Genomic DNA, 11,706 nt, shown 5'->3' on the forward strand with positions numbered 1-11,706 from the left:
TATTTCTTAAGAAAACGTGCCTCTGAAAATGCCGATCTGTCTTTAAGTAGGGACAGGGATAACGGGCTGACGTAAGGGCCCTGTCCCACTAGCTAGCAGTTAACTAGGTAACGTATTAGTGAACTGTTAACTAAAGGTGATTATACAAATTGTAAAGCTTATAGGTAATTTAGTAATCTGCAGTTTGAGAACAGAATAAGAGCTATTATTATATTAACCATTATCTGCATTTGGTACTATTGTGGTATCAATAGTTCGACGTTCAATCTTACTTGTAAAAAAAGGTTATTTTTGCAACTCAGCTTATGATAGTAATCTAGCCGTCGGCTCTCCCATTTACTAGGTAACTCAATTCAAACTTAGCAGTTTCTATGGTGGACATGTAAATAGCAAAATACTATACTTACTGCTATTTGATTGAATTGCATTTTTTCTAGTCTCCTTGTAATTTGACCGCATCCTTAGTCAAAATACAAACGTATTCCTTCTACCGATATTAGTAGTACAGTCACGAAGAATTTGGTCGAAGGCACACGTCAGCATAGCTTAAAGGAACGGTCTCTTGTGTGTACCGATATAAATACGTTATGGGTTCAGGCTTTACGTTAACGTATGCGTTTTCGTTCCCCACAGCCTTTAGAATTGGCGTGGTATGAAATATTTCACATATGTCGGAAGTCTCGATCCTTTTTTGTGCTCTGTTATCGTAAAAATATTTGCAGTAAAGTGTTTACATTTTTATTTGGTGATAGTTGGGCTTTACTTTTACTACGGAATATAATAAAATAGTTGTTCCTGATTGGGAAGGTTAAATAATAATAAATACAGGAGTTTAAAGTCCAAAAAATATTTTTGTTAAGCAGAAATCAATAATTCTTTGATTATTAACTAATACAGAACTACGTTATTTTTCCAAAGAACAAAGTATTTTTAATAAGAACCAGTACAAACATTCCACAAATAAATATTTTAATACCTAATCTATTATCTAGAAGTTAACTAGTGAACATAATATTACACGAACAATAACTATATTTTGAGAAACCCAATTAGATTCGCTTTAACCTTTAAATCCATTCTCCGATCTTTATTATTTCACCAAAATCGTTTCCATTACATAAAAAGCTTTTAACTTTTTAGCTTCGAAATTACTTTTTAAATTATTCCCCGAAATCTGTTTACTACAGACTAATTTTCTTTTTATAATAACTGTGTTAGAACACTTCATACAAGTACTATAGTCCGACAACTTACTAGAGAGTTTTGTATGCAAGGTTTGTGGCTGTCAGAGATATAAAAAAAATAATTTTGAGCATCAGTTACCCGCAAACCGTATACCGCCGACGATGAACGGTCTGATACAGCTACTTCATTTATGAAAAACACAGAGATCTTAATTATAAATAAGATAAGTCGTGCATGCTGGGGCTTTCTACTGAGTCGTCTTACTATAATTAAGAATTAAGTTGGAGTACAATATCGTTATAACAAAAATGTTTTGCCTTAGGCAAAGTACGCAGAGTAGGGAGAGTTTAATAAGCCCTCGTCTTTTACTTAATACATAGTAATATGCCTTAAAGTGAGTGGACAATGTTTTTTTTATTTAATTTTTATGGCAAAACAACGTTTGTCGGGTCAGCCAGTACTTACATCATATCGTGAGGGAAGGTTAGAAACCAAAGAACAAAACTTGCTGCTTCAAAATCAATCAATCATTTATTCATTTAGATCAAATGCTGACACTTATGATAGTCAATGATACATCTATTAATACTACCAAACACTACTGGTCATAAGTACTAAACAGCTTAGGACTTTACCAACATCGTCTGTGTATTATCCAATGATAACTCCGGCTCGGCGGCAGCGCGTAGAATGTTATAATTGATGATGGCACAAACTGGGATTACGATTGTTTTTGACAAAGTTTAGAATGTTCAACAAAACACATTCAAGTTCTCAGGTGTTCAAAACAATATACAAGTTATTCGAAAAGTTTTCCAAAAAAGATATTCTTTATACGATTTTTAACGAAGAAAAACAAGTTAGCTAAACAGATGTTCTTGTAAATTCAGCTTAAACATAATATTGGTAAACATTTGGTTACCAAATTATAATGAATACAAGAAAATTTCTGCTCGACTTAGCGAGGAAACGATAACATAAGGAAGTTCGTACTGGTTATTAAACTTAGCCTTAAAAACAACTTTACAAAATTGGAAAGACTCGTTATCATAACAATTGTAATATATTTCTCCATTTACATACAAAATTACAAGTTTGACAGCCTCTGTAGCACATTTGGTAGTGTACGCAGAGGTCTCACATTCAAAATCCTGGGTGGGGCTCGGGACAATAAGTATTTTTTAAGTTTATCAGTTATGAATTTTCAGAAATTTCCTGGAGTTAACAAGTTAAGGTCGCAAATCTCCGTACTTTGGAGAGCACGTAACGTTTACGATTTTGGCTTCGTAGATAGCTTCAAGAGAATGATATTCAAATTACAAATTTTGGCGACAATGGGTCGAAACAAACGTGTATAAATATGCGAAATATTTATACTATCAAAGTAAGGCTCGTAAGATAGAGTGCACCCGTCATTATGAAGTCACAGTGCAGAGTGCACTAACTCGGTAAATTCCTAGAAGGAATATTCGTCTCCTTCAACCGTCAGAGACGGCTAAAATATGGATTTACTCACGGAACACAACAATGCAAGTCTGCAGTAAGCTGAAAGTTACAGCTACACGTTATATTCAGAAACGTACAGTTACCAACGATGGACACATGCAAAAGAGATGGTAGAACTTTGGTTCAAATGTTGGCCAAAGATATGAGTAGACGAGTACCTATAATGGCTATTGCCACACGTCATAATGTATTTGTAAAAAGCAATATTTTCGAATCTGTGTAAGGATTCCCGAGATAAATTTTACTGAAAAGAAATTGTGGGATAGGATTATGGAATTTGGTTTTTTGCTTCAACACGTCTGGCTGATAAGTATATTTTTAGCTTAAGGCTCATCAACGCTTCATCGCTTCCGATTTACAAATCGCTCTAAATAAAATGAATTATGTTTCATATAGAAATTTAAAATTCTAAAATAATACTATGAAATTTACAATATTGACAATTACTAACTACTATTTGTAGCTGGCCTATCTTTTTAACCCGAATATGTAAAATAGTGAGTGTATTCTGTGCTGACCGTACGCGGGCATTGTTAACCGAATTATTCAGACGCCGGGAACAAGTTGTGATGCAAGTCTATTATCGGCGCGAAGTTAAATGGACCATCAGTTCACAGTTTAAGCCAATTTTGTAAAGGGGCGGATTGTAAATTACTTTATTATTTACTAGCTTCTGCCTGCAAGTTCGCCCGCGTGAATAAACTTCCCGGGGTTAATTATATCCTATGTGTTAATCTAGGTTATGAACTATTTGTGTATTAAATTTCATCCAATTCCGTCCCGTAGTTTTTTCATAAAAGAGTAACAAACATACCTACATCAATCGATCCCCACAAACTTTCACATTTATAATATTAGTAAGATTAACGTTACAACCGCAGATGGGGCAGAATCGAATACAATGCGAGATATTTAAAGATTTTATAACATAATTTAAAAACCTCGTTCTTGGTGGTGTTGTTTTTGATGACGTCATTCATGCAATGGTTTAAGTGTTCATAATATCACTACATCGATGTTTTGATTTTCAAAAATAGTACCGTAATGAAACTGATATAGGTAATACATGCTTAAAATTCTTAGTCGTATTTTAAAATGTTTTCAAATCTAGACCGAATTTATTTACTTTCATAATGTTTTTGCCAAAAGAAAGTTAGCAGTTACTCGACTTCAAGAAATTGAGTTTCAAACAGTTTTCCATTCAGATTTAGGTTAAACGAAACAGACACGTTTCGAAAAGAAAATTTAACTTACGAAAGATTTAAATATTTATTCGCACCTTAAACTGTAGGTAACGTTGCTTAACTATTTTCTATATCACGTAATGCCAGATTTAAGCTTGATATAAGCTAATCCTTGTGTCATCTTGACATTGCCTTTACATTCAGAATGATGAATCAAAATTAATGTACCTATTATTGGGTAATTACGATTCATGGTACTTTTTATAACCATATTTGTCGTTTCTATTTTAAAAGTGTATGTATTCGTGTGATTGAGTCGCACATGATACAGATGCTTGCGCTTATCTGGAAATAGTTGGTTAGTATCTTATTTTTATGTTTGTAATAATCCCCTACAGAAGAGCTGTTTTGAGTTCGAGCTTGGTATTTTAAGCAGACAAAATCTATATCCTAACAAAACAAAATATCCCAATTTTTCTATTTAGTTGTTATAAACCTGGCGTAAAGCGGGTGAGATCACGAAGGGCTCCGTTCAATCAGACACTATTCACATGCAAATACTTTCAATCTGGGAGGAAAGCGACGCGATATAAAACTACCCATTGTCGCGTGATAAAATCTTGTACTTTGTTTATATACATTGTTGTATTGTGAGGAGAAGATTGATTTGGTAACGTAAAGACATTGTTTTTGGAGGGGAAGTTACCCATTCTGTACATATGTAATCCTTGTAGGTACTTTGTTGCGTACGCGTCCTAATGGATAAAGGATGGCTCAGAAAACTAGCTATTGAGTCTTTGTGATAAGAATTTTGGGTCATTCTCTTTCGGAAATAACTCATGTTGTTGTTAGAGACTTTATCAAATGCTAATAATTACAATAAACTAAATTTTAGTCACATGGAACATGGCTTAAAGATTGTTTGCTTAATACTTTGTAGTGGAGGTCCCAGTTTTGATTCCCGTTTTAAGTAAAGTATGGGTTATTTTTAGCCTATAAATTAAATTTGAGTAATATTGGCGGCATTGGCACTAGGTTATAAAAGATAGTTTTTAGTTGATGGATGGATAGTATTCTTTGTGCCTATAGTTTTTTCAATAAGAAGATTGATGTTATAAAGATAAAGGGTAAATAGAAATTCATGAAATAAAGACTAATTTATAGATATTGAGTTGAAGTCCAATTGCGGGGAAGTAATAGTACAATAAAGTTGTTTTTATGTTTACTACTTGAAATCAAGTCGGTTACAGCACGAAATGGGCTCGAGTGGGTGCTTAAGGAGTACTTCTATTTAGATTTAATTGGCCAAACAAGTATTTTCTAGAAAATTCATAGCCTTGTTTAGTCATTTTAGTTGTCTAGTTGTATTTGTAGGGACTAAATAATGGTATAATAGCTTTCTATAAATCTTGCTGTTGTGTTACTTTATAATTTCTGGTATTGGTATTTATAATTCTTGGTATTTTTAGATATTGCTGATAGGTTGCGTACAGTTTTATTATGAGGTAAATTGCTGAAACTGAAGACCTAGCTTTTCCGATACTGCCTGCTCAGTGTCCAAATAAAAAAGAGAAATGCATAAGGGAACACCTCCAATATTTTTTAAAATTTCGTTTTCACAAACCTTATTAGGCTATATTCCCCAACTTGAGCTAAATTAGTAATGAACATGGTTTAAAAATAATTGAACAATTAGGTTTAAAAAAAAATGTTCGTTTAAAAATTAAAAGGTATAATTTTCCAATCGTTCTCATTAGAAAGATGAACGGCCGTGAGATAAATGGCACAAAGTTACAGTAATCTGTCTTGAAAACTCAAATTAAACGTAATATTATTAAAGCCTTTACCAAAGTTTGCTTTACAGTTCTCCCGGGATGATTCAAAGTTGAGACTAACACTTCAACTGTTGGTCTATTGTTGTTTAACTCTCTCTTTGACTTGCATCTAGTTGAATATTTTGAAAGAGTCGATCATATTATTAGCTAGGGTAAAAAATATCTAGTTATTTTTTTTAATCTTGGGACTTGCGAGTAACGAGCGTCTAAAACTAGTATTTGAAAAGAATAGCAAAAAACAAAATAAATTCATTTTTTTAACTTTTTTCTTTCTAACTATCGTTTAATTAAAGAATAGTTTTCACGAATTACGCTAGAGGCGCTAGTAATTTTTCGACACTTTAGGGAATAATTCCTAAGTCGTAACCTGTTGTGACGAGTGTAGCGAATTGTAATGTTAATGTTGTTTCCAGACATACAAATCTTTGATATTAACCTAAATATATTCTAAGGGAATAGTCAGAAATCTTATATTCACTTAAAACATTTTTCATTGAAAGTGCATTAGTGTATTTTACGATTCTGACATTTCCCAATAGACCAATTTAATAAGCTTTATATGAAGCTAGCTGTTCAAATGCGTCATGATAGTTATTCGCTACGAGTGTGGATCCTTTAATCATGTGATATATAGCGGCTGAACTGGCTGAGCTAATTCTACTGTCACGATAATCCGCCGACTGGCGAACAGATTACAGTGGACATATTGCGGTGGAGTCTGCTTTTAATCGCCACCATTAGAACTGTAATAGAAGCCTGATTTGCGTATTGTATTTACTTTGCATATAATGTGCTAGTAATAAAGTGAATGGCACACAGAATTTTACATAAGAAGTAAATGCGATAGGCGTCTCTTTGAAAATGAATTGAAAAATAGTTCTTGCGAAATACGCTAGGGGCGCTGATTAATTTCCCATGCTTAAGTTTTGAGTAACTAGTTAGGGCTACAAAATTGTCCCTTTGAAGGCAAGAAACGTCTGTGTCACTTTTCAGTTTTACACCGTACCTGACTGATGTTGATGGATTGATAATAACTGGCACTTACAGCTACTTACCAAAGCATTATTTAAAAAAAAATATTTGCATAATAAGGCCATTGTCAAATTATAAATGGACAGTTTATGATGACACGAGTAAGTGATTTTGTATTGCCTCAAATATTTTATACTGAAAGATTACTTTAGATTATACAAAATGGATATGAAAATATTTTCACAAAACCCGCAGAAAAAAAAAATAGTACTCTTTCATTAAAATGTGTGTTTTGCAGCCTAAAGCCAATATTTTCTCAAGCGGCGAAACTAATTCGTTTGTTCCTTTGAGGTAAATAAGTAACACAAACATAGTGGCGAGAGTCTGAACAAGAAACATTTAATAAAGAGCTCACAAATATAACTGAATCAAGTTATACCCTCAAGGGAAATATGCCGGGGGAGAACTTATTTGTTCTGATTTTCTCTACAATTTAACCGTTGTACTATTAAAACAATTTGTTGTTAACTAATTTACAATGTACAGTGTGATTTCGTATTAAACGATTTATTTATTTAATTACGATTTAGTCATGCAAACCTTTTTTACATACGCTATATCACGGCTGTTATACCTAGAATTGTAAGCAGAGATAGTATTACGTCTCTAACAACGTAAGTTCTATAAAATGGAGGTAATGATGAGGGATAATAAAAAAATATCTTTAGGCGCCGAAGCGCCTAAAGATATTTTATCCGCTTTAATAAAAAAATAAAACTTAATGCGGTTAAAAAAACCAGAGTACAAAAAGAAAACTCGTTTAAAAAATAACCCGTATTAATTAACAAATTATAGTATTATCTTACATGTCATCTAAAAAAAACAAAACAGACCGGACAAAATTATGTAACAACTTTCCTGTTTACACGTCGAAAGTGACTTTCATCAGGACAGTGTAATAAAAAAGAAGCCCTTAAAAAAGGGATACGAACACAACGACTTCCTCCCTAAATCACGTCCATTACAGCCAAAAAGAATGCTCTCCATAATTTGCACATTCATAACTGGACCTATTTATGCTAACAAGAACCAACTTTGTATAATGGGGGGCTCAGTTGACAACAATTTGAAAATCACTATGCTCTACCTACATTGTTTTCTACCTTAGATTATAATGATAGACACGTTACGCCAGAGCGGCAATGAACTGAATAGTGACCATTAATTTGACGAACACTAGTTGTCAACTGAGATACGTGATCCGCATACAGTAGCGCGATTCCTTACCACCATCGACTATCGGCAAGCTGCTAGCTATTGAGAAATTTTGTATAAAAATCTGAACAGCAGTTCTAGTGAATTCAGTAGGAATTATTTTACATGTCAAACTTTCAATACTCGATAGTACCAACTCTAGAGAATCGCGTTACTGAATAGTGACCATCGATTTGACGTACAATAGTTGGCAACTGAGATACAAAATAGGAATGCAGATTAGTTTTAAAGGAAACAAGACTTTTAATCAAAAATAAGTTCATTCAAAAGGCAGGGATGTATATGTTTTTATCAGTTGATACACATAAACCATTTTCTTTTTTTTATTGCTTTATATACGTAAAAACTCAATGGCTCTAAATATGAGTTGGTTCCCGTTTGCATAAATAGGTCCAACTGGCCATCTTTCCAACAGCTTCCGTCCAGCCGTTGAACTTTGGTATAAATGTACCATTATAGAAGTAATGTCGTTTGAGTGCGGTAACTGGAGGTTGATTCATTGACAAGATTGCGGAATATCTCTTGTACAATCTTTGCTTGTCAGCTGGGTGGTGATTTCAGGAGTGGAGTTTTATACAGGTACAAATGTTATAAAAGGAAATAAATACAGTTAAACGTAAAAATAAGTTAGCAATGATTACGTGATGTCAAACCATTCCGATTATCATTTTTGTTTTTTTATTCACTGTGTAATCGATAAAAATACCTAAGTAAAATAACTGACAAGTTAACGATTTAATAAAATAATTTTATAAAACTGAGGCAAAATAATGCTAAACGGGTGTTAAATGCGATGGAAACTTTGAAGATTAGCAGCTCGATTCTCTACCACTATCGACTACCGAGTACCGAGGCTAGCTATCGAAAAATTTTGTATAACAATCATCGCCTCTAGCGGGCATCGTAGAAACAGCTATTTTGGCAGTACATTGTAATTGTAAAACTCTCGATAGTCGATGGTTCCAATCGTAGAAAATCGCGCTAAAGGATTATTTATTTGTTATCTGTCATTTGAAACGACATCGGCCTTGGTCTCAGTATTTAATAAAAAAGTAGACATTTTATTACCTTTGAATCCTTTTGAAATCCTAACTAAATTACCAATGTGTTATTTTGTATCAAGTATAAACAAGTTGCAAATGTCCAGCCAACTTTTTATAACTGAATCGCCTCCACAACCCAAGGAAATATTTCCAAAGAGGGCTCGGAGTGACGCGCATTGTTGCCTATCTCGTGTATTCATATCTTGATGCTCTCGCTAACTGACGGCTTTGTTTTATCGCCTTGTTGTGCTAATTATTGAGGCCGTTGTACTTCTGTTGGGTACTGCAGTTAATTGTGCTAGATTTGTTTGTTATAGTGTTTTATAAGCTTGAGGAATGGGATGTGCTAGATAGGGCGAGATGGGAAAAGAAGACTTGGCCGCGAGACGGGAAAAACGTGAAGCAGAAGTTGGAATAAAAGAAGGTTAAGTATTTTATAATGCTTTTGAGTAAGTATGGTAGTATTGGTAATCGATCTTATTTGTATTCCACGGATGATTGATGTGACAAATGATTACGCCGTACCTATCGTGGTCTGTAGTCACCAATGATCTCTAAAGCCGCGTCTAAAATGGATTGACGTTTAAAATGGAAATGAGCGAGACTGAGATATTGCCTCGCGAGGCTGCTCGCTCAGTCTGGACGCGGCTTAACGGTTCGCGAGTTGTTGGGTTTCAAAAGCGGCGATTTCCTACCGCTATTGACCATCAACAACTTGATAGTTGTACAAACAACCATTTTTTATAAGGAACAGGATCAGCGCTCCAAACTTATTTCGCAGGAATCAATTTTAGTTATTTGTCATTCCGACTGCAGGAAATTGTGTGGTATACAAATATGTACGGTTTGTAACTAATGTTGTCAGTAAAATACAACTTCCCCGCAAAGATTTGAGGACTTAAAACTGTTTATAAAACTACATTTTACTTTTGAAAACCCTCTACAGCCATATCCAGTGCTTCAATACATCCACGTTTCTGAATCTAGTCTGAGCGTTAGAGCGTATTGGTCTGAAATTCCTAACTGCACCCTGAGGGAAACTCAATGGCTCCTAACTCAAAAGATACGCTTACCACGAGAACTCTAATTTATATCTACATACATAACTTACAAATTGGATGCAGATATACAGTTCCAACCGGTAGTTTAGTTCAATTTATTGCGATTGCTGTATAAAGACAAATCTTCTTTTGTCGTTTAAAACTATTCGATAGATTTACGAGTACAATGGATGTTTAAATTTTATTAACTGGTTGTGTGTTTTATATAGTTTTAGCGTCGGCAAGTAACTAACCTAGGTAGATTTAAATTAAATTGCAGAATAAATTAAGTAAGTGATAAGTAGATAGGTATCTGGCACTAATTCATAAGCGGTGACACTGGCTCAAAGGCTCAGTTTCACAGTTTAGTTAGCCAGAAGTAGTGAAAACGAGCCAAACGGCTAACCGGAAACACGTTTAAAGGTTGCCTTGCAAAATGGGATCTATGGCACAGTTTTAACGGCAACTCACTAAACGACGCTAAAAACAGTTTTTTTTTTGCTTTCAATATAAAACACAGTGAGGTAATAAGCCGGTTCAGTAGCGCGATTCCCTATAGTCGGTACCGTCGAATAACGAATATTTGACATTTAAAAATGTGCGGTAGTCGATAGAAGTAGAGAATCGAGCTTCTGATAACGCCTCTAAAGGCTACCTGACTGAACGTCGTTATAACGGTATTTTCGCCTTCAATATAGAACACGGTGAGGTAACAAGCCGGTTCAGTTATTACGCTGAGTCGTGACGTCATTTATCACTCATGACAACGACGAATGACGCTACGTGAATATTCGATTAAAGATGTCTCAGTCACTTGCACAGTTTGCAAACGATAGGGCTTGAAAACATTCAAAAGATGTATGAAATATGAGTCCTTTAGGCATTATTGTTGGTACCTGTGTTTAGTGATTAATGTCTCTTTAGCATACAAGAGGCTTTTTTTTTCTAAGAATACCTTGAATATTTTGTTATAAACTTAAGTTAATTCAAGGGGTCACTTTAGCTTTTGCTTTAAGAAAAGTCATTGTTTATGTTATTAATTGAATTATTTGATTATTTTTGTTCGAGTATAATTTTGTGTTTTGTTAGAATGTTTTATTTATTTCATTAAATTTTTAAGTGATGAATAGACGATCTTGCCACCTTAAATACAGACCTTCTGTGGGAGGCAATGGAGGAATCCAGCAGTGAGACGAAACAGGCTAAATAATAATAATAAAAAAAAATCACATAGCATAAAGGTCCGACACAATTTATAAAAAAATATAATTTAATTTTTCAAAAAGCGGCTTATATCTGTTTATCAACCTACTTCCTGGTTTATATATATCACTTACAGATGCTGTAATGCAGCATTGCAGTACATTGCGGCAAAACCGATACGTCTTCATTGCGTCGCGTCATAAATATCTCCTGAAGGAAATTGGAACAAATATGTTTGATTACTTGGCAGATAGATTCTGTAATATTCTGCTGCTAAAAGCTTTTAACTGCACGTTTTAATTGATATATTATTATTAGGTCGCGGAAAAAGGCTTTCCGCATTATAGTATTGTATGAACTTGTAATAAAATCTTTTCTCTACAAAAAATAACTCGATATTTGGGTACCTCACGAGCTCACTGAAAGAAACCTAATGAACCGTGTACTCATTTGTGATTCTTGA

The sequence above is a fragment of the Anticarsia gemmatalis genome, chromosome 5 (genome assembly GCF_050436995.1).
Source record: "Anticarsia gemmatalis isolate Benzon Research Colony breed Stoneville strain chromosome 5, ilAntGemm2 primary, whole genome shotgun sequence".
NCBI lineage: Eukaryota > Metazoa > Arthropoda > Insecta > Lepidoptera > Erebidae > Anticarsia > Anticarsia gemmatalis.